The sequence below is a fragment of the Geotrypetes seraphini genome, chromosome 13 (assembly GCF_902459505.1).
Source record: "Geotrypetes seraphini chromosome 13, aGeoSer1.1, whole genome shotgun sequence".
NCBI classification, from domain to species: domain Eukaryota; kingdom Metazoa; phylum Chordata; class Amphibia; order Gymnophiona; family Dermophiidae; genus Geotrypetes; species Geotrypetes seraphini.
Window position 1 is genome coordinate 31,384,416 of NC_047096.1, and position 22,812 is coordinate 31,407,227.

Below are 22,812 nucleotides of genomic sequence, written 5' to 3' on the forward strand. Positions count from 1 at the left end.
TAGGTCTTTTATATCAGTTTTAACCTGCAACATTTGTTCCGTAGAATCTTGTTTAGATTTCTCAAAGTTTTTAGACAGATTATCTACTTTTGCAGATAGGTTAAGTACCTCTTGAGTTGATTTAGCCAGCATACCATCCAGCCTTTGCAAGACCCGCCAAATACTTTCTAGGGTCACCACCGGTTAAGTTAATTCTTCGGCGTTCATCTCCTCAGGTATGCCTCCCTCCTGACTTGAGCCTAGGCTTGTGACTTCCGCCCCTGGGCTCACCACCGGAACAACCCGTGTGAATGCCGGACACGGCAGTGCGCAGGAATCCGGAGGGGACAGAGATACTTCATGCCCCAAAGACTGGATGCTCCATCGTCCAAGCCTATTGCAGGGCCCTCTTCTCTCGGTGAAAGGGTAGAGAATTGGGTCAGATACCACTCCAAGGTCTGCTGAACCGGCGTTGAGCTCATAGGCTGGGAGGTTTCAGAACTCCTTTCCGTTTGGTATACGGCATTTTGTCAAGAGAAGAAAAGAATTCAAACAGTTTTAGCCGGCTCTGTGGAGAAAGGTAAGAGATGCCAAAACTATCACACAGCCATCTTGGATCTCCAGGATTTTTCTTTTTGCATAGGATGAAGTTAAGAGGTGATAGACTCTGGCGTAATCTAAGGAAATACTTTTTTACAGAAAGGGTGGTAGATGCGTGGAACAGCCTTCCAGAAGAGGTGCTGGAGACAGACTGTGTCTGAATTCAAAAGGGCCTGGGATAGGCACGTGGGATCTCTCGGAGAGAGAGATAATGGTTACTGCGGATGGGCAGACTAGATGGGCCATTTGGCCTTTATCTGCAATCATGTTTCTATAAGTGGAAATTTTTTTTTTCATATATTCATTTTCTTGATATACTGTATACTGTAATTTTTGATACATGTGATGAATTTAGTATATTATATTGTAAATTGAAATTTGAGTGCTATGATTAGAACAGAAGGTGGACCTCTAGTTGTTATGATTTCATGGTTGTTTTGGTGAAGAACTGATCTATAAGCATATTTAATATTTTTTGTATTTCAGTGGCAGTTTTGTTGGATTTATATGATTTAAATTTGCAATTGGCTGTAGGATTGCAGAAACTCAGTAGGGTCTGCTAGCCACTGACGCCAGCACTTCTGTTCTGCTTTCCTCCTTGCTCCTCAGGCACCATGGCCTCTTGCTCCGGCAGAGATTATCTTCGGCTTGTGGACTTAGGGTTACCGTATGGCTCCAGAAAAAGGAGCAATATACTCGGCATTAAAAACTAAATCGACTATTTAGTGCCGAATGTAGATTATAGACTTCCCTGTTAGAGTGGATTATTCACTACTGATAGTATATTGGTTATTTAGACCACTCGGTAAGAAATATTTCCAGAAAAAGGAGGACAGATTGAGACATCTGGGTTTTCCTTCTATTTCCTTCCACACCTTGAGCCCCAATGGAAACTTTCTTCTATGATAAAAGATGGCAACTCCTTTATGCACTTTTTTTTTTTTTTACTATCAAACCCAACAGTCTCCTCTACTAATTGTTTTTTTTTTCTCTCCAGAAGCTTCACATGTTTCACCATTTTCCAACTGCTCTTTAACATCCTCCAGCTTCAGCTTCTCCTGAGGTAATTCTTCACTCAGAGGGTCTTGAATGACTTCTCTCAAAATTTCTTTTGTGGAACTTTCTATTTCCACAAAATCTTTTTCATCTACGTTTCTTTCTTGGAATCGAAAAGATTCCTCCTCTTCCTCAGAGGATGCTGAAACCTCTGCCTTCTGTCTCTATTGCCTCCTTTGTCTCAAGCTGTTTTTCAACCTGTTCTTGCTCCTGCATTTCCTTAAATTTTCTCCTCAGTTTATCTAATTGGATTTGTAGTTGTATATGGAATGTTTGTATTTCTCTTGCTCTAATCTTATTCATAATATCTTCCATGGCAATCATCTTGTTCTTGCAAATTCATCCGTTTTACTTGTTCTTCAGCTTTCCAGCTTTTCTTCAGTTGATGAGTGTTAATTAGAAAACAAGGTTCTCTGTCCTCCTAAAATAAAACAGGACTTTTGCATGCACAATTACATTAACTTATAACAGTATTTATCAAACCAAATTCTCTCAGGTTTTGATAAATCCAATAACGACAAATGTCAATATTCACTAACTAGATTCAGTTAGATTTTGGACCCCAGAGAACCCTAACTGAATGCTAAAACTATTACAGAGATTCTTTGTATTTAATTCTGCAGGTCTCCTTGGAACATTAACATTCCAATAAGAATCTTGTTGGATAAAATCCTAAAAGAATCCTGCCAATGACTACACCAAATCTGGCATCGAAAATCTGTTGCGCCAAATTGGGGCACCTAATTCTTAATGCGGCTTTATAGAATTGTTGCTAGACAGTGACTGGAGCTGAACAAGTGGATTTGGCACTGTCTAGATAAAGTTAGGATAGGCTTTCTGCAGTCACAGTTTGATCCAGATAGTTATACACTTAGGTCAAATTCAATAAATGGTGCCCAAGCTTCGGCACCAGGATGATCCGTGCTAATCTAGTACTCTAAGGGATGCCCTGCATGGAGCATCCTTTATAGAATAATAGCTTAGCACGCATTTCCGTCTGGATTTTCTAACCGGCCCCCATGTTGGCAGCCACCTTAAAAGCGGCCACCGATTGCATGTCAATCACGTGAGGGTGCCAGAAGTGCCAACCAGAATTGGCGTTGTGTCCTAAAGTGCTTATGTAGGTGCGATTCACACAAAGATAGGTACTGGAAATGTAGGCCCGGAAAACCCAGGCCTACATTTATTTATTTGGATTTATATCCCGTCCTCCCAGAAGAGCTCAGAACAGTTTACAAGATTACATACATAATAAGACATAACTGGGTATACATGATAAAGCACAACGGGGTTTGTATAATAAGGGATAACAGGGTTTACATAATAAAGTAGAACAGGGTATAGTAATGTAGAGCATCACATGATAGGGGAGCATGTTAGTACTCAAAAGCATGGCAATACATAATATGATATAACAGGTCAAAACCTCATACAACCTGGTGTGGTGATGTTATTTGCAGCGCCTATCTTTGCCAGGGGATCCCAAAAATAGTTCATAGCTTGGAATCCCCAATCAGCTGAGCTGGCAGGACTCCCTGAAACCACAGCTTCAGAGACTCCTGCCGGCTCAGCTAATTTGGGATTCCCCTGCTGTGATTAGCAGAACCAGCAGAGTGATCCGCAATTTATCTCTCCCTCCATCCAATGATCCCCCTCGGCATCCCTGCAAAGACAGTCTCCACCCTCCAAGCCCAAACCCCACCCACCCCAACTTCCCTACACACCCCTCGTACCTTTGGATGGAAAACCAGCAGGAGATGCCCACTCACTCCAGCCAGCAGGCCCATCTCTTCAAAATAGCGGGCCTTCCCGGTACACCCTGTAATGCACAGGGAGGGGCTTAAGACTGATTGGCCCAGGCACCCAAGGCCCCACCCATAGTAGGGGTCCTAGGCACCTAGGCCAATTAGGGCATTAGTCCCCTTCCCAGTGCAACCTGGGATGCACTGGGAGGGGCTTGATTGGCCTAGGCACCTCCCATAGAAGGTGCCTTAGTTGCATTGGTCATTGAGTTTTAGGCCCCTCCCAGTGCATCCCAGGGTGCTGGGAAGGGTAAGACCTGCCATTTTGAAGAGGCGGGCCTGTCGGCAAGAGGAAGTAGGCATCCCTTCTGTCAGATTTCCATCCAAAGGTACTAGGGGATTGTGGAGGGGTGTGTGGGGCGTCGGGTTCAGCAGGAGTAGGCTCTCTTTGGAGGGGTGCTTGTGGGATCGGTGGGTGAGAGGAAGAGAAGAATCAGGGATCTCCCTGCTGATTCAACTAATCATGGCAAGGGGAATCCCCAATCAGCTGACCTGGCAGAACTTCCCAAAGCCACGGTTTCAGGGAATCCTGTTGGCTCAGTTGATCAGGGATTCCCCTGACTCGATCAGCTGATGGCAAGCTGTGGACTACTTTTGGGATCCCCGGCAAAAATATGCACCGGAAATGTAGACCAGTGTTTTCCGGGCTTACATTTCCGGTGCTTATTTGCGTGAATTGCACCTACATAGGTGCTTTAAGCTGCCTAACAACACTTTTGCCGTTGGCCACACCTACTTTGGTGTTCTGCAGCCTAAGCACCTACATAGGTGCAATTTTGGTACCTTTTATTTAGGCACCGTTAGGCACGTCAACCTCACATTTATTTTTTTTTTTTGGTAATTTTTAATGGCATTCTTGAATTAACTTGGGTGCCTAAGTAGGTATACTTGAGAACTAGCAGCCAACAGAGCTGTGAAGAGTCATGAGTTATTCCCCTGTCATATGGAGCAAGGCCTGCTTTTGCAGGCCTATGCAGAGATGCCAAGTTATCCAGTTCTAGGTTGGATACTTTTTGGCCCGTCCTGGTTTCGAGCTTACATCCCAAAGCAATGTGGGATTTGTTGGTAGTGTCTGATTCTGCCTTTTGAAATCAGTGCTGCATACCAGTAATGTACTAGGATGGGGTGGTCAGAAATCCAGGACTATCCCCCAAATCACTAGCCTGGAACTAAGTAACTTGGCATCTCTGCAGATGAACAGATAGCGAAGTTACTTACCTGTAATGGGTATTCTTTGTAGTCGGCAGAATAGGTCAGACTGTGTGAAGTCTTTCAAGAATGCTGATGCAGACTTTACGCATTGCTAAACTAAGAACTAAGAATAATCTAGAGAAAGTTTTTTGGAGCATGTATCAGAGTTTCCATACAGCGGCTGCCTCATGAGTGGACTAGTAGCTTAATGGTTAATGCAGTGGACTGAGAACCTGGGAAACCAGCTCATTGTGACCCTCTATTTCCCTAGGTACTTGTAAGTCCACTAAGGGCAGAGAAAAGTATTGCATATAATATATGTAAACCCCCATTGGTTGTGCCTCCTCCCTTAGCCCACGGCTGGGATCCAGAGATTAGCTTCGGCCAGTGATAGACTTCTATTTTTTATTTACCTTAATTTTATTCTTTTAATTGTTATATCTTTACTATTTAATAATTGTTTTTTCAGATACTTTAGCTAGATTGTGAGCCTCCGGGACAGTTAGGGGAGTTAATTTTATTGTAACCTATTCTGGGCTCCTGGGGAGGACGGGCTATAAAAATGAACAAATAAATAAATATATATATAATCTCAAATCCATAACTCTTCACAATGCAGAACTCAAGTGTCAACTATTTTAAAAAGTGAATGGGTCCACATACTTCATCTTTGGAGAACTTCCATTAATGGAAAAGATCCTTGCTTCCTCCTTTGACATGCCACTAGAGCAGTGTATCTCAAACTGTGTGCCAAGGCACACTAGTGTGCCTCCTGAGATTTCAGTGTGCCATGGTACACTGGGGAGGAGAGGCACCGGCACCAGCTGACTGCGTACAGGATGTGCCTCTCGTGGCGAGGGGCACATCCTGTAGACAATCAGTGGGCTCCAGCACCTATCCTTCTCTCTGGCCCTCTTCCCTTCTGGCACCCCCCACTGGCGTCTCAGGACCCACCTGTTGGACCTTCACACACATGTACATCGACATGTTGATGTCATCACGGCGCTATCTGCACACTTCCAGGTGCCTCAAGCCACGACCACTACCTTTAGTGTGCCATGGTTCGAGAAAGTTTGTGGGACACTGCACTAGAGGTTGCAGCCTTTTGTAGGAGCCACAAGAGGCAGGAGAGTGGACATTGTGCCTGCCATTTGCACTCGCTAGGCCAGCAAGGGGGGGGGGAGCTCATTCAGCCCTTCTCAACTTAGGTTTGGGAGGGAGGGGGATTCAGATTGAAGGGAAGGGAGGGGGCACATATAAAGCTAATGCCACAGACTGGAAGTTAACTCAGCGAAATTGCATTGCGTGGAATGATTATAAAGTCCTTCACCTCCAAGATGGAAAGAATGATTTGCAGTTTCTTTCAGATTTCTCAGTTCCATCATTCACCTTCAACTTCCTGATTTCACTGAAACTCAGAACAATCTGGTGAACAAGCCCTTGTTCATTTATAATTTTGGGAAATGTTCCTTTGTTTTCTCCCAGCGCAGATTCCATCTACTCCTGCAGTCAACCTTTTGGCAGCAGACTGGTTTGGAAATTTGAACAGGGCAATCTAATGAAAGAAATACTGACTAAATATTTTTTTTAAAATCCATTTGTCCTTTGCTCATTGTCTTCCAGGACTTCCTGATAAGCTGTATTCTGTCCCTAGCAATGAAAAGAATAGCTATACTATCCATTTTTTGAAAACTGGAGGTAGCTTTCAACTGGACTGCAAATGGGACCTTGACCTGTTCAATCTGTCTTCAATCTATTGCTGCTGTTGATCCTTCTGCTTTTGGTTTAGCCATTAATTCATATCCTGGTTAATAAAAAAAATGAAATGCCTTCAAAAGGGGAAGTACTGTTCTGTAGAAAAGGTTGGTTACTTTGCTGTGGCAAATGAGAGGGTTTGAAGAGTGATAGAATGGTCTTTTATTAAATCAAGCATCTTCTTTACGTTGTTCCCAACATGGGTTTTCATTGTACAAGGGACAACAGCTAGTCTTTCATTGACATCTTCACAAGAGACAAGCTACTCAGCCATACCAGTCTCTTTGGCCTTATGTAAAGGTCAGTTTTCCTATGTAAATTAATTAGGTTCTTTTTTACACTTCTCAGGACTAGCTAATTACAGTACTCCAAGAAATTGTCCTTGTTTACTTGGACATGGAAGAGCAGCCTAATGGTTAGTGCAGTGGCTTCAGAACCAAGGGAAACTGGGTTTGATTCCTACTGCAGCACTGTGGCTCTGGTCAAGTCACTTAACCTCTGTTGTACCAAGTAGAAATAAGTGCCTGTATATGATATGTAAATTGTTTTCGTTGTAACCACAGAAAGGCAATATATTCCATCCCCTTTTGAGAATGTCTTTATTTATTTAGATATTGGTGCATATGTTGCACCATGCAGAGTTGATGCACTGTTATCCTCAAGCTTAGCATAAAGCTTTGATATATCATTCATTTTTTGAGATCATTGCCAAATGGAGTGCTGGAGTGATCTTTTAATTGGTGAAGCAGTTAAGACTACATCAAACTACGACAGACTCTATATTTTCGTTCCAGCTTTCTTGCAACTGGCACATATAAGGTAGGATTTTGTACATTCTTAATTGGCCTTCTTGCATTAACTTGTGCACAGGTAAAGTATGGCTTCTTTCAGATTATCAGTGTATTCTAACCATTGGGTATCAACAAGCCAAACATGTCCATCTGTGGGTTTCTCTCCACCTGAATTTTAAAATACCATTCCCATCCTTTTCAGGATGAGATACTTCTAGATACTATAGGCAAAAGTCTGTGGGCTCTTAGGTAGTTCCCCAATGTGCCTAAGGCCCCGCCTAAAGGAGGGGCCTAAGGCTACTGGGCCGATTCCGGTTGGCCCAGGCGTCTCAGACCCTACCTGTGGGCGGGGTTTGAGGCACCTAGGCCAATCAGGTCCGCCATTCAACAGATGACGGGCCTGCCGGACGGATGGGCTTGGGACCTGTCCGTCTGTCTAACTTTCTGAAGATACGGGGGGTGGGGTCACCGATCGAGGGATTGGGGGGGCAATAATGGGGGGTGGTACACCGAGGGCAGGAGAGCCTGGGATCCCTCCTGCCCGTATCTTAGTGGGGGTTGGGGGTAGGGCTGCCTCCTGCCTCGCTCGTTGCTGGGGGGGGGGGATTCTATAACTGGTGTTCTCTTTGACAGACCACGGTTACAGAATCCAGCTTTTAGGTGAAGGACTGGCCCCTCCTTCGCCTAAAAGCCCTTGTTTTGGGCGTTTGAGACTTAGGCTTTTTTTAGGTTGATTATATTGTGTAAGTTTAGACATAGTGGTGGTCTGGGCGTTTAAACGGCTGATCTTAGAGGCAAGCCATTATTTTAAAAAAACCTCATTTTGGACCTTTTTTTTTTGAATGGACATTTTCCCTGCTTCTACTTTCAACGTTTAGGGCCTTAGGCCAAAAGGGAACTTAGACCTTTTTTTAAATTACGCCCCTCTAAGTGTATAACTATGAAGAAGTCAGATACTTAAAATCTCACATCCTGTCCTACTTCTGTCACCAGTCTCAAATAAAAATGTTGCAGCCCACCCCTCTTTTGACCTTGGCAGTCACCACCATTGTTTACATTCTCCCCTGGTCTAGGCACTCACTAATGAAGGCAGGATATTGAGATAGATAGACAATCAGTCTGCCCAGTATGGCTATATTCATGCTCTTATTTCCCTTACCAAGAAAAGAGATTCTTCCTTGATGGCGAAAGAAGAGCAAGTGGCCAAAATTAAATAAAGTAACACTTAGTTAAGAAGATACAACGGTATCACAATAATAATAATGATAATAATAACTGTGTATTATCATTTTTGGTTATTTTGATACAGATGTATCTTCTTAACTAACCCCCTCTTCTATTAAACTGCACTAGCAGTTTGTAGTGTAGAGAGCTGCGCTGAATGGCCTGCGCTGCTCCTGACGCTCAGTTTAATAGAAGAGGGGGAAGTGTTACTTTATTTAATTTTGGCCGCTTGCTCGTCTCTTGTCATCAAGGAAGAATCTCTTTTCTTGATATCATTACAGTACTTTCTTTCTTAAGTGAGTTTGTGTATGTGAACTTATTTCCCTTACATCATTCTTAGCTACAATTAAATATTTCAGATTTTTTTTTCCTTTGCTCAATTGCCAATTGTGTTCAGTGTGTCACCCATGTGAACATTATCTGTCAGGTGTGTCACAACGGAAGAAAGGTTGAGAATTACAGAATTAGAGGGAATAAATATAATGTTGTGTGGAACTTTGCTGTGGTTATTGGCCAGTTTTGTTAATCCTAGAGCAGGTCTCTTGAACTTTTCTTAGCTCTAGCACACTAACAAAGCAAATGTTTTTTTTGCGGCACATTATAACTGAAACTATAAAATTGCAAAACCAACAAAAAATTAAATTTGAGAGTTATTTATTTAAAGTTCTTTAAGTTATCTATGGGTAATTGTAAGAATGGTGAAACTAAAGTCAATAGAATTGCTAATCAATGCAATGGCTGTGCTTGTTTTTGAGTGTAAATGAACTCAAAACGTGGCTTGATAGTCGACAAGCAAAACACGCATTTCATCATCCACCATCTGCAGTCGTTCACTCTTTTTTAAAATTTAATTGCTGTCAGAGCTGAAAATCCAAGTTCGACAACAAAGCCTTGATCACTTTGCTGCTCAAGTTAGGATAACTACTGCATAAAAAAAATAAAATTACTTGCCATTAGTTTTCAAGGATCAATCACGTCATAGAATGAACCTTGTCTGGGTGGTTGTATCCTTACACACACAGACGCTCATACCATTAACAGACTCTTGTATACACGTCATCCATATCATCTATTCTAGTGTATACTTAGGAAGGGAATTTTTAAAAATAAAGCAAAATTCTGGAATCTCTTTGGGGCTCCACTGTGCCGTGACACACAATTTGAGAGACACTGTTATAGAGGGAAGTGCATTATATTTATTCTCTCTAGTTCAGTGGTCTCAAACTCAAACCCTTTGCAGGGCCACATTTTGGATTTGTAGGTACTTGGAGGGCCTCAGAAAAAATAATTAATGTCTTATTAAAGAAATGACAATTTTGCATGAGGTAAAACTCTTTATAGTTTATATATCTTTCCTTTTGGCTAAGTCTTAATAATAATATTGTCATTTATAGCTAAAAATACGTCCAAAATTTTTATTTGTTTCGAAAATCGTCTAACTATACGTCCTGCAGATCTGATCATCCAAATCGCTAAATCGTCCATCTTTATAACACATTTTCGTCCAAGTGAAAAACGCCTAGAACAAGCCCTGTTGGACGTGGGAGGGGTCTGCAAAGTGATGGACTGAACACCCAGACATGGCACCTAAATAGTGGGGTACCTTATAGGGCACTGCTGTGAATTTCACAAAAAGGGTGCCATGTCTTCTCCTCACTACAGCTCTCTTATAGGTCATGGTGAGCCCCCCAAACCACCTCCAGAATCCCCTAGACCCACTTATCTACCACCCCAATAGCCCTTATGGCTGCAGGAGCCACTTATATGCCAGTACAAAAGGGTTTTTGGGGTGTATAGGGGAGTGCACATGTTTCATTATCAATGCAGTGATTACAGGGGCTTATGGGCATGGGTCCTCCTCTGCATGAGTCCCTAACCCACCTCCAAGATGGCTTAAGCCGCTTCTGTTGCTGGACGACAAGGTTTCCCTATGCCAGGCTGCCAGGTGATGATGGTCTGGAGGCTGAATTTTAAAGGTGTGATTAATATTTTTATGGGGGTTGGGGGGGTCGGTGATCACTGGGGTAGTGTGTGGGGGTCTGTGTTATGTGTTTGCAGTGCTTATCTGGTGAGGTTAGGTGGGTTTTTGTGACTTAGACCATGTTTTACATGGTCTAAGTCACAATGTCCAAGTTCCGTCTAGGCTCTGTTGTAAAACTTTCGGTTATACATGCTGTACGACTAAGTCTAAGCCGGCCCACATCCCGCCCAACTCCTGCCCTTGACACTCCTCCTGAAACACCCCATTTAGCTTTGGTCATTCAGCGGCACTATGAAGGCCTAGGTCGTTTTTAAATACATCCAAAACCCAGTTTTATTATTGGCAATTGGACGTTTTTGACTTATGATTGTCCAAGTGCCGACTTAGGCCGGTTTTTGGACGTTTTTCTGTTTCGATTATGAGCCCCATAGTATAATTATTGTTTCTGTATTGTCATATACTCATCTTTCTTTTTATTATTTGTGAGCTTACCCTTTCGTGTTAAAAGTGGGAGTAGCCTGCTATTCCCCCTAAATGTTTTTTTTATTTGTTAAAGTGGAATACTGTCGCTATGCAGTTAGTGGTGGGGCTCAATGCTCCATCTAATGGATTCTAAGAGGGGCTGCTGTAAAGTTCTTAGCCCAATCAACAAAGTTGGGGCAGTCTCCGTCGAGGGCTATACATTTAGTCCAGTGATTTTCTACTTTTTTTTGTTCCAGGGGGTGGAGAAGGATTTAGGAACAATTCTCTAAATGAATTAGGTGCCTACAATGTAGGCCTTTAAAACCATGGCCTACATTACAGTTTTAAGTTAGGCGCAGTGGTTGAAGCTACAGCTTCAGCACCCTGGGGTTGTGGGTTCAAATCCGCACTGCTCCTTGTGACTCTGGGCAAGTCACTTAATCCTCCATAGCCGTAGGTACGTTAGATAGATTGTGAGCCCACCAGGACAGATAGGGAAAATGCTTGAGTACCTGATTGTAAAACTGCTTAGATAACCTTGATAGGCGGTATATTAAAAAAAACCAAAAACCCAATAGGCACCTACATGTAATTGACAAGAGATATGCGTCTATATTATAGGTGCCTATCTTTTTAGACACCATTTACAGAATTTCCCTTCAGCTTCAGCGTGATTGTGCCGCTGTGAATAGAGTGGGGTGTATTGGACTATTAAATTTTGTTGTCAGCTCCCGGACTGGAGAATCTAGTGTTTTTTCATCTCTCCCTCCTGAAGAAGACATAGAAACAGGGCCTGTCGAGTGGAGATTTTTGCGCTATTATGAACTCGTATATATGAAACGGAGATCTCAATTGCTTCAGCTAAGTATTTTGACTGATTGACTTTGTAAATGTTTCCTTTGCTCCTTATTTATTCAAAAGAACGGAGACATAGTATCAATACTAATCGGAACATATGAACTGGTGAACTTGGTTGGACAGTTTGATTAACTGTTTTTGTAATGCCATCTCATGACTTTTTCTTACTGACTTTCCATTTATTCAATACTGGTGACACAATGGTGCTTGGATATGAACTTTGACATGAATTGTTGAATTTTTATATGAACTCTTTATATGAATTTTTGAAACTATTTATTTATTCACTTATTTATGGATTAGGGGATGTTATTTTCACTTAGTTTTTGAATTTTTTGTTCCCAATTTCTTCTTTTTTGGTTTTATTAAAACATTCCTATAGTTTCCTTGTCCCCACACTGGATGCACGTTTGCACTTTATATTTATTGCTTAAGGTTATTTAAAAAAAAACATAAGGGCATTATGATGTACTGGGCAGGATTTATTTAGACCCTCGGTCTAAGTGCTAGTCACTCATGAATACCTGCCCGGGGCCTTTGGTTACTCGTAGGGATAATTGGACTGAAATCCCTTTATTGAATTATTAAGTTCATTCATTGATTGAGCCTGTGGTGCAACTTCCATTCCAGTGTTGGTTTTGCAGGGAAACCTTTACCAATTTTTTTGTATTTGAGTAAGCAAAATGAAACACAGCACCATGTGCTATAACACACTGAATCTCAACTAGGCAGGACCATCAAACACACTGAAGCCACACAGAGCTAGCCTAAGCACTAAATAGAACAAGCAGCTACTTAGGGCAGCAGATTCTGGAGGTAGCAAAGGCAACTATATTCAAAGCAAATTAACGGTGACAGGTCAAAGGCGCGCAGACAACCCAGCGCATATTATACTGAAAACTTCACTTTTTCCCTAAAAAAGAGGGAAAAAGTTAAGTTTCAAGTAAATGAGGGGGATTACAACCCCCCAAACTCCCCACAACACCGGCGCGATCTCTGTTAAGTAAAGTGTGTGTGTGTGTGGGGGGGGTTCCCCCACCAACACCCCCCGTCGGAGCCCCTTAAAATACTGTTTTTCCTCGGCGCGCTTCCGCCTTGCACTCAGTTGTCTGCGCTGGGTTGTCAGCGCGCCTTTGTCGTCACACGCTTTTGTCTATGAACCCAAATGAACAGTGCTGGACAGTAAGGGGGAAGTTCTATAACCAGTGACTAAACGTATGCATCATTAGACGCTCTGCTGATGCCTAAGTTAATGGAAAAATGGCAACAGAAACGGCAAAATATGGCAGAGTTAAGCGACTACCAATGCCTAAATAAAAGGCAGCTGGCATTGCGGCTATGAAGCCGCTTTAGACCACGGAACACCAAAGTAGGCATGGCCAATGCCGGAAGTGGCATTAGGCGGGCTAAAGCAGCTACCTAGCCATGATTCATGTCAAGATAGGTGGCTTAAATGTAGGTCCGGAAATCCCTGGCCTACATTTTAGCTGCCTATCTTTGCCGCTAGACAGCAGCAGCCATAAGTTGGTCGCAGCAGGAGAATCCCTCCCATCAGATAAGCCGGCAGAGCTCCCCGAAGCCGTGGGGAGTCCTGCTGGCACAAGCTGATTGGAGGGGGGAATTCCCCTGCTACAATCAGCTGAGCCAACTGCTTCAGGCAGAGAACCTATCAACCCATAGGAGGGATGCCCACTCCTTCCCACTGCCACTGTCGCCAACCAATCAAGCTGCCCCTCTGCTGCTGCCGCCCCCCCAAACAAACTACCCCTTCAGCAGCAGGAGGGATACCCATTCCCACTTGCCGCTGTCACCCCCCCATACCTGTGTAAGGAAGGCCAGCCGGAAGGAGAAGGCCATTTTCAAGAGGCAGCCCTGCCAGTTCAGATGATTGGGGGGGGGGGGGGAATTCCCCTGCCACAATCAGCTTATGGCTGTTGCGATCAAGCAGCAAAGATAGGTGGCTGAAATGTAGACCAGGGTTTTCCGGGCCTACATTTAAGCTGCTTATCTTGGCTGAATAGGCACAATTCTGTAACCTTGAGTAATTGACATGCGATCAGTGGCCAGTTTTAAGGCAACTGCCGACTTGGGCACCAGTTACAGAATCCGGGGGTAAGAGTCTGCAGGACAAATATTCTGTTTTGCTTAGTTTTCCATGTCATTTGCAGGATTCTTCATTTTATTCTGCTTCTTTCTTTCTCTAATATTTATAAATCTATATTTTGTTTCAAGTGCAATGTTGTCTTTGCTCACGTAGTGTGCCCTATTGTTCTACAACAGTGTGTATTATTGCCTGGCACCACCCCAATTAAAAGTGTGTTTATGTGGCTGGCTTGTTGGGATAATTAGTGAGCATAAATATCAGTATCTCAATAGTGACCTGACAATTAAATTTGGAATAGGGAAATGGAAGTTTGACAGTTCGCCTTAGGTATCTAATACCTTTGCACTGGCCTTGCAGCCACAGTGGTAATCAGCTCTTGGCTATGAAGAACCATGGCAAGGCAAGGGGGAAGGAAAAAGTTGGTTACAGATGGACTATGGACTTTTGCTGAACAGGAACATGTACAGAATGAGGCCAATTGAGATTACTGTTTCTTAGTTTTTGTAATTTTTATTTATTTTAAGAAATATACTTTTCATAAACGGAAATCTAGATTAGAACAAGAAGGTTTTCTTCACAGTGGCTCAATCTGAGCTCTATAGTTAGGAGGGCCTATGATTACCACTCTATGGTAAACCAGAGAAAAACTCTTTTGGTTTATGGGTCTAAGGGCTAGATTCACTAACCTTACCGATCGTGTCCTGACCATTTTGCGATCCCAACCCGATTCACTAACCTTATGGCCGATCCTATTCGTACCCGATCCGCACATGCAAATGAGGGGAAATGCATGCATAAGTAGGAAGGCAGTAATTCACTAAACCAACAAAGAAACACTGATTGGGCTGGCCAATCCAAAAACAAGCGACTGCTGAGGACCAGTTGCCCACGTCCCTTCCGACTCGCCTGCTCTCTGCTGTCCTTCTCTGCAGTGCGAGCCCATGGTTTTAACCCGCGGGTTTAAAGCAGGGCTGCACCACGGTGTGTTCTGTTCTGTTCTGTTCCAGAACATGCCATAGTGCAACTCCACTTTAAACCCACGGGCACGGGTTAAAACCATGGGCTCACGAGTAACCGGCACTTGAAAAGGTTTAGGAAGAGCAGGTTGCATTCCTCCCCACCCCGATCTTCAGCCCTTCCTTCTGTCTTACAGGGCAGCAGCACATCGTTCCCTCGCATGGCGGTGGCAGCTCTCAATTATCTCGCTGCAGGTTCAATATCAAGACAAGGGTAGAAGAGTTAAAGGAAGATCCCATTAAGCTAAAGTGGAAATGCTATTTGTTTTGCAAATGGATATGGATGCGGCCTCCATTTTAAAGCACATTCAAAGATTGCCTTTAATTTTTAGAGGGTTCTTTTTTTTCCCCAAATCCCCTTATAAACACCTGAATTTCTTGTCCATCTGTGTCCTGAAGCCGACGCAAAATTGCCTCTGTAAGATCTGAACTCTTTCTCCCCCATGCTCTGTTCCAGTAAAGCCCTCCCCCTCCCATTTTGACCTCGCTTGTGCGGAGAGCCAGTGTGCATGCGCAGACTGCATCTACAGGCAAAGATAGTTTGCGCATGCATCTGGATTGCTCTGCAGCGATCCGTGTGGTCGGTGTGGGGCATGCCTCCGATCCGACGCGTGGTGAATCAGTCGCTCAGCCAGACTCGGCCATGGATTTCCCAATAAGGTGAGCATTAGTGAATCTAGCTCTAAGATCAACCTCCTGCATATTCTTAATGAGCAAAACAGGGTGTGGCAGTAAGTGTAGGGTAGAATTACAGAACACTGCAATGGCTGTAGATTATTTTGTTCTAAGTATCTGAACAATACATACATAGCATAAGAAAATAATGGCTAGATACAGATGTTACAGAATAAACAGATATGATAGAGAGAGGCACAAATGTTGAATAAGAAAGCTCAGGATATGTCGAGGAAAGAAAAACAGCATACACAGGTAGATACCGGTATATACAGTAGGGTGAAGACTTTAGATTTTGGCCCATCCTTGCATGTTGCACCAATTGCTGCATAGTTTATTTCACTCACTTATGGAAATCTGATCACATTGCAAATCCCAAATAATGTGAGGTCCACAGCAGATATGAAGAGGTGTGTGTTTTCTGGGTTGTGGGATTGTGGAGTCCAACCCCTTTAAAATTTGCTCCGCATGGAGGTATTATATCTCAAGGCACACTCCCTGTTAAATTGTTTGAGAGGTTTACAAGAATAACAAGCTTAAAAGTAGGGTATCTACAGATTATTTTCCCTAATTTTCTTCTGAAAATGTATCTGCATAATTGTCTGTGCGACCCATGGTTATTATATACACACACACTGGAACCTGGTGATATGCTCAGGCCCATTCATGGGGCAATCATTTGTTACAGGTTTCCTAGAAAATAATTCAGCAGTGGACTGATAGAGGATTACTTTTATCATCTTAAAATTAAAAAGTCCAATGGTTATACATCAGTGTAAAAAATTCTCATATCCAGGCTGGATATTGAGCAGATACAGAATGAGAAACACTGAAACATTTAGGACTCTGGGAAATTTTCACTATAACTGGCAGAATAGGGGGAAGGAAGTTACTGGGCTGAATTTTAATCCCTCCTTACCCCATCCAAAAGACTGCAAAATTAAGTAAATAAAAATAATCCTTTATTGGAAAGCACTCAGCATCTTGTTAGCCATTAATAGCACTATTGAGCACAGCAGGTTACATTTTTAAAAAAAAAAAACAGTGTCTGAGACATTAAAAAATAAGATAATGATATAGGAATACATAATTTTATTCAGTCTATATGCTACAGCCCCTGTTTTGCAAAATGTGGAGGTTTGCAGAAAGTTTTGTAGAGTATTATATCCCAGCCGCAGAGGCAAAATTTCTTGGTAATAATTTGGTAAGGTTTTTTTTTTTTAATAACACAAGAACAATTTAAATGAAACAGCCACAAACTGGATTTTTCTAGATTTTTGACAATTTCTGAAGCTTGGAAACTTGGCATAATTTGTGTATTAATTTTTATTTATAGTATTTATATACCGCTTATAGCCTAATGACAATTTTGGAAAAGTTTTTGGGCTCCCATTACTGTCTGGCTTTAATACCACTGGATACCGTGACATCATCAGCAGAACCAGTGGAGTAAAAAGAATATATCTCAAATTAAAGACATAATTGGAACATAATTAGCATGAAATTAAATGTGTTAAGGCCCAGATTCTTGTTGGGACACCAAAAGTTAGGTGAAGGTAGGTGTTCTACGGTCACCTAACTTAATTGTTTTAATTGGTGCTACATGACACGGTAATTGACTGTGACATTTAAAAATCATTAAAAAGCATTTACAAAAAAAAAAAAAAAAAAAGAGGCACCGCTGCGTGGCCTCCAGGACCAGAAGTGTGCATGGTTATGTGCGGCACTGGACTTGCGTCATTAGATGCCATTGGCCATGATTCAGAAGGGACCCTAGGCACCGGGAATGTAGGTGATTCTGGAAGTGGTGCCACTTATAGAATCAGCCCCTAAATTATGAAGAGGTTCTTTTAGCAAGTTGCGGTAAAAGTTGGCCTTAGCATGCTCTTGCACAGGTTTTTCCCACATTTTTACTGCGCCGGAAAGCAGCCAATGTTTTTATTTGTTCCATTAATGACCATGCGCTAATGTTGCAATTAGCATGTGGCCATTAAACATTATTAGTGCGTGAACACTTAGGGGTCCTTTTATTAAGGCGCGCTAACCGATTTAGCGCCCGTAGAATATGATGGATGCCTTAGCATCTAGCTCAGAGTAAATCGATTAGCGCGCCTTAATAAACGGACCCCTTAGTGACACCTATTTTGTAGGCGGTAAGGGCATATTCTCTAAATGAGGCTAAGCAGCGCCTACATTGTAGGCGCCATTGGTTGTTAATAAAAAAAACCCACAAAAAACAGCACCATTTATAGAATCATGCCTAGCAGTACCTAAGTGGAGTTAGGCATCGCTAGGCATCCTAGACATAGGTGCCGCTCCATTAGGCCAACTTTTTACTCACCTAATATGTTAGCGCAGGGGTGTCCAATGTCTGTCCTCGAGGGCCACAATCCAGTCGGGTTTTCAGGATTTCCCCAATGAATATGCATGAGATCTATTAGCATACAATGAAAGCAGTGCATGCAAATAGACCTCATGTATATTCATTGGGGAAATCCTGAAAATCCGACTGGACTGCGGCCCTCGAGGACCGACATTGGACACTCCTGTGTTAGCGCCTATGGCGGATGCCTAACAACACTTAACTCAACCATGCATCTTCTCTGCCCATAACCACGCCTACTTTTTAACACAGGCGTCATTAGGCGTGGGAGGGCACCTCCACTTAGGTGTTGCTAGGCGTCCTAATGGCTTGGCGCTGTACTCAAATGGCTTAATTTTTTTTTGGATTGGCTGAAAACTGGCGTGGTAAATTACCATTCCGAATAAGCCAGTTAAAAATTAAAAGTCAGGTGCGGATCCTGAACCTAGCTATCACCGATGAAAGAATTCCCCAGTAAGGGCTCACCTGCTAATCCTGTACTGATCAGTTAGTGCACGGTCATGTGGGTGTGATTGATACGAAAATGCCAACTTTTGTCCCCCTACATGCCCTAAGAAAATATTTTTTTTTTTAATTTAGGGGTCCTTTTACTAAGGCGCGCTAACCAATTTAGCGCGTGCTAAAGATTGACGCGCACTAAATGCTAACTCGCCCATTATATGCTATGGGCGTGTTAGCATTTAGCGCGCGCCTTAGTAAAAGGATCCCTTAGTGTCCAGGTAGCATGTGTCAATTGGGAACTTCACTAGCGTTTACGGCATATCAGTAAAAGGACCTCCGAGTCAAAGGAGCCTATCTTGAGGATGGCAGCTAGATTTGCAGAAGTAAAAATCTCTACCTGTTTACATTCAGGCACCTAAGACCTGGACAGGCAAGCAGGCACAGTTAGGTTGGAAGAAAACATTTAAGCACAAGGTAATTTTTATGCCACCACCCCCCCCCAACTGAATGTGTAAAACTGCACCACCCCATTCTATATATAGCGCTCAATTTAATTGCTTAATGAGCCAATTAGAATCAATAATTGAGTGCTAATAATTATCAGCTCTAATTGGCTATAATTGGAATTAACATGTGCAACTTTAGAGTCACTATTCTATATAGATATGCACATACATTTTTTCCATGTGGATCCGAAAGAGGGATGTGGGCATTAGAAAGGCATGAGCGGGTCAGGGGCACTTCTAGGACTTACTCTCAGTGTTACAGAGTCTGGGGGATTCGTGTCTAATATATGCGCAGGGATTTACACCACATGCCCCAAATTAAGTGTGGATCTCGGCGCTAAGCACTATTCTACAAACAGTGCCCAATTTTGAGCGCCATTTATAGAAAAGTACTTAAGGCCATATTCTGTAAATGGTGCCAAAAGTTAGGTGGAAACAAACAGGAGAAACTGCCTTCACACCAGTGAACAGCAAACACAACAAAGGTGACCAATTGGTGTTCAGTCTCTTATTTTTTTTTTTTTATTGAGATGGACTCGACACGATCGTGCTTTGGCCCACAAAAGGGCCTGCCTCAGGAGTCTTTTTATATTAAAAAATCATACAAAATCCACAAAAATTCACCACATTCTATAGAAAATGGCAGCTCAGTGAACTAGTGTCTGCTACTAAGAACATAAGAAGCGCCATCTCTGGATCAGACCTTCGGTCCATCAAGTCCGGCGATCCGCACATGCGGAGGCCCTGCCAGGTGTACACCTGGCGTAATTTTTAGTCACCCTAATCCTTCTATGCCTCTCGTAAGGAGATGTGCATCTAGTTTGCTTTTGAATCCTAGAACGGTCGATTCCGCAATAACCTCCTCTGGGAGAGCATTCCAGGTGTCAACCACTCTCTGCGTGAAGCAGAACTTCCTGATATTTGTCCTGAACTTGTCCTCCCTTAGCTTCATTCCGTGTCCTCTTGTCCGTGTCAAATTGGACAATCTAAATAATTTTTTCTGCTCTATTTTGTCGATTCCTTTCAGTATTTTGAAGGTCTCGATCATATCCCCTCATAGTCTCCTTTTCTCAAGGGAGAACAATCCCAGTCTCTTAAGTCGATCCTCGTATTCCAGTTTCTCTATACTAGTTTCGATGCTCGTTTCTGCACCCTCTCCAGCAGTTTTATATCCTTCTTTAGGTTGGGAGACCAATGTTGGACGCAGTATTCCAAGTGGGGTCTGACCATTGCTCTATAAAGCGCCATTACGACCCTCTCCGATCTACTCGTGATTCCATTCTTTATCATGCCCAACATCCTATTTACTTTCTTTGCCGCTGCCGCACATTGCGCTGACCGTTTCAGGGTCCTATCTATCAGTACACCCAGGTCCTTTTCTTGTTTGCCCTTACCCAGAATTGCACCTGACATTCTGTACTCGTATTCCTTATTTTTTCTGCCTAAATGCATTACTTTGCATTTCTCCGCATTAAACTTCATCTGCCATTTCTCCGCCCATTTCTCTAGATGACACAAGTCGCTCTGGAGTTCCTCGCTATCCTGCGATCTGATCGCCCGGCATAGCTTTGTGTCGTCTGCAAACTTGATAATCTCACTGGATGTTCCTTCTTCTAGGTCATTGCTATAAATATGAAATAAGATCGGCCTAAGTACCGAGCCCTGGGGTACACCGCTAGTCACTTTCTCCCAATCGGAGAACTTCCCATTTATGCCCACTCTCTGTTTTCTGTTCTCCAGCCAGCGGTTAGTGAAAAAAGAAAACTTCAAATTACTAAACTCCGCTCTAAAACCTTAAGTATAGAGTCTTCTCGCCAATTAACAAGCAAACAAATGTCAAAACACTCTGACTCATCAAGCAAAAGTACGTTCAAACAACACAGTTTTCAACATCTTCCTAAACTGTAAACTATTCGAAGCTTGCCTTATCTCCAAAGCTACATTTGCTTGTTTTTATTCTTTTTCCACTAACCGCGGGCAGAGACTGAAAACCAGTTGGTCACCTTTGTTGTTGTGTTTGCCAAAAGTTAGGTACCAATAGATCGCCCTCTCTGGCGCCTAGCTTAATTGCATTAATCGGCATGGCAATTGAACACACCATTTAACACCAATTAAAAGCATATTAAAAAAAAAAAAAATGGCACTGGAATTGCAACTTCAGCATGGCGCCTAGCATATCCTAAAGTCAAAGTGGGCGTGTTTAGGGGGGCGTAGATGACCTTAGGTGCCGCTATGCACGATTCTCTAAAAAAAACTTAAGATGCTTGAAATTCAAGCCTTTAAAATCCTGGCCTACATTACTGGCGCCTAAGTTTTTCCTTAGGCGTTGGTAACCACGATTCTGTTGATGGCGCCTAAGTGTGACTGATATGCAGCCGGTGCCATTTACAGAATCTGGGCCTCAGTGCACATTTTTGCAGAATTGAGTCCTGTATGTACACTACTGGCACATTCATACAGTGCTGAGTTTCATGCAGTGTCTCCCTAAATTGTATAAAAGATGCAGTTATAGAAAAAGGCCAGTTATGCACATAACATAATTAATTAATTAGAAGTAAATGGCAAAAATTGGTGATAGATACAAAGCTAATTTGCACTTGTGCATGTAAAAGACTTATACCCTTATTCCGTAAGCAGCGTGTCTCGCACAAGGGCGCGTTCTAACTATTCCACCGTGTATGCACCCAATGTTGCATTAAAGCGCCACCATTTACACCAGCCATAAACATAGCCTAAGTGGTCGTGCCTGAATTTTGGTGTGTAACAGTGGACTTATGGAAGTATTCTAGAACAGATTTGGTGCACAACTCTGCCCTTACAGAATACTAATTTAGCGCCCAGTTTTCGGGTGCCTGTCTTTTAGCTACCTATCTAGAATTTACCCCGGTATGCATAGGCACTAAGCGAATTTGCAGTTTTCATATAGTTTATAAATGCGCAGATGTGCCAATTCTTACTGGTAAATACATACACACAATTACACTTCCCTTGCAGCAGGTGAAATGTGTCTGCTTACTTTGCCTGGGGTAATTTTAAAATGCACATAAGCAGATATGTTACCCTCATTGTTTAAACACAAAGATAGTTGATCTAAATCTAGATCAGGGGTGTCAAAGTCCCTCCTCGAGGGCCGCAATCCAGTCGGGTTTTCAGGATTTCCTCAATGAATATGCATGAGATCTATTAACATACAATGAAAGCAGTGCATGCAAATAGATCTCATGCATATTCATTGAGGAAATCCTGAAAACCCGACTGGACCGCGGCCCTCGAGGAGGGACTTTGACACCCCTGATCTAGATGCTTTCATTGTGTCCTAACACACTATTTATTTCATTCCCCCTGACCTGTTTTTCTTCCTGCCAAAATTCTGCTCCCATCCCATGGTGGCCAGATGTAAAATTCATCTCGCCTACCACCTGCTATAATGAAGATCTATGGGCAGCCTCTCCCACCATCCAAGACAATCTAAGGCCCACCACCTCTCTGGAGTCTCACTCAGTGGTGTAGCGAGGGTAACTGGTACCCGGGGCGGTGGCCCCCCTCCCCATGTGCATGCCCATGCCCCTTCCCCGTACCTTTTTTAACTACAGCATGAACAGCAATGAATTTGCTGCCTGTGTTGGCTTTGGAGCGCTCTTTGATGCTATTTCCTCCCGGAAGTGACGTCAGAGAAAGCGCCAAAGCCGACGTGGGCAGCGAGTTCATTGCTGCTCACGCTGAAGTTAAAAAGGCACGGGGAAGGGGACACCAGTGCATGCACACAGCAGGGGAAGAAGTGGGAAAGGGGGGGGCAGAGAGGAGGAAGGGTGCCGGGGCCCCGTGGAAGACCGTGCCCAGGGCCGACTGCCCCCTTCACCCCCCCTTACTATTCTACTGGTCTCACTTACTATTCCAGACGGTCTTGCATCTTCGTGGACAGGAGGAATGACTTCTGCGGCATCTGCTAGCAGTGCTAGCAGGAGGGAGACTGTGTCCCTTCTGCCTG

General features: G+C 43.1%; 1 protein-coding gene across 11 annotated transcripts in view; it reads right to left on the reverse strand.

Annotated features, from left to right (window-relative positions):
- Window positions 1–22,812, reverse strand: part of NCAM1 (neural cell adhesion molecule 1) — a 462,617-nt gene that overhangs the window by 20,066 nt on the left and 419,739 nt on the right. The gene's annotated exons all lie outside the window — the stretch shown is intronic.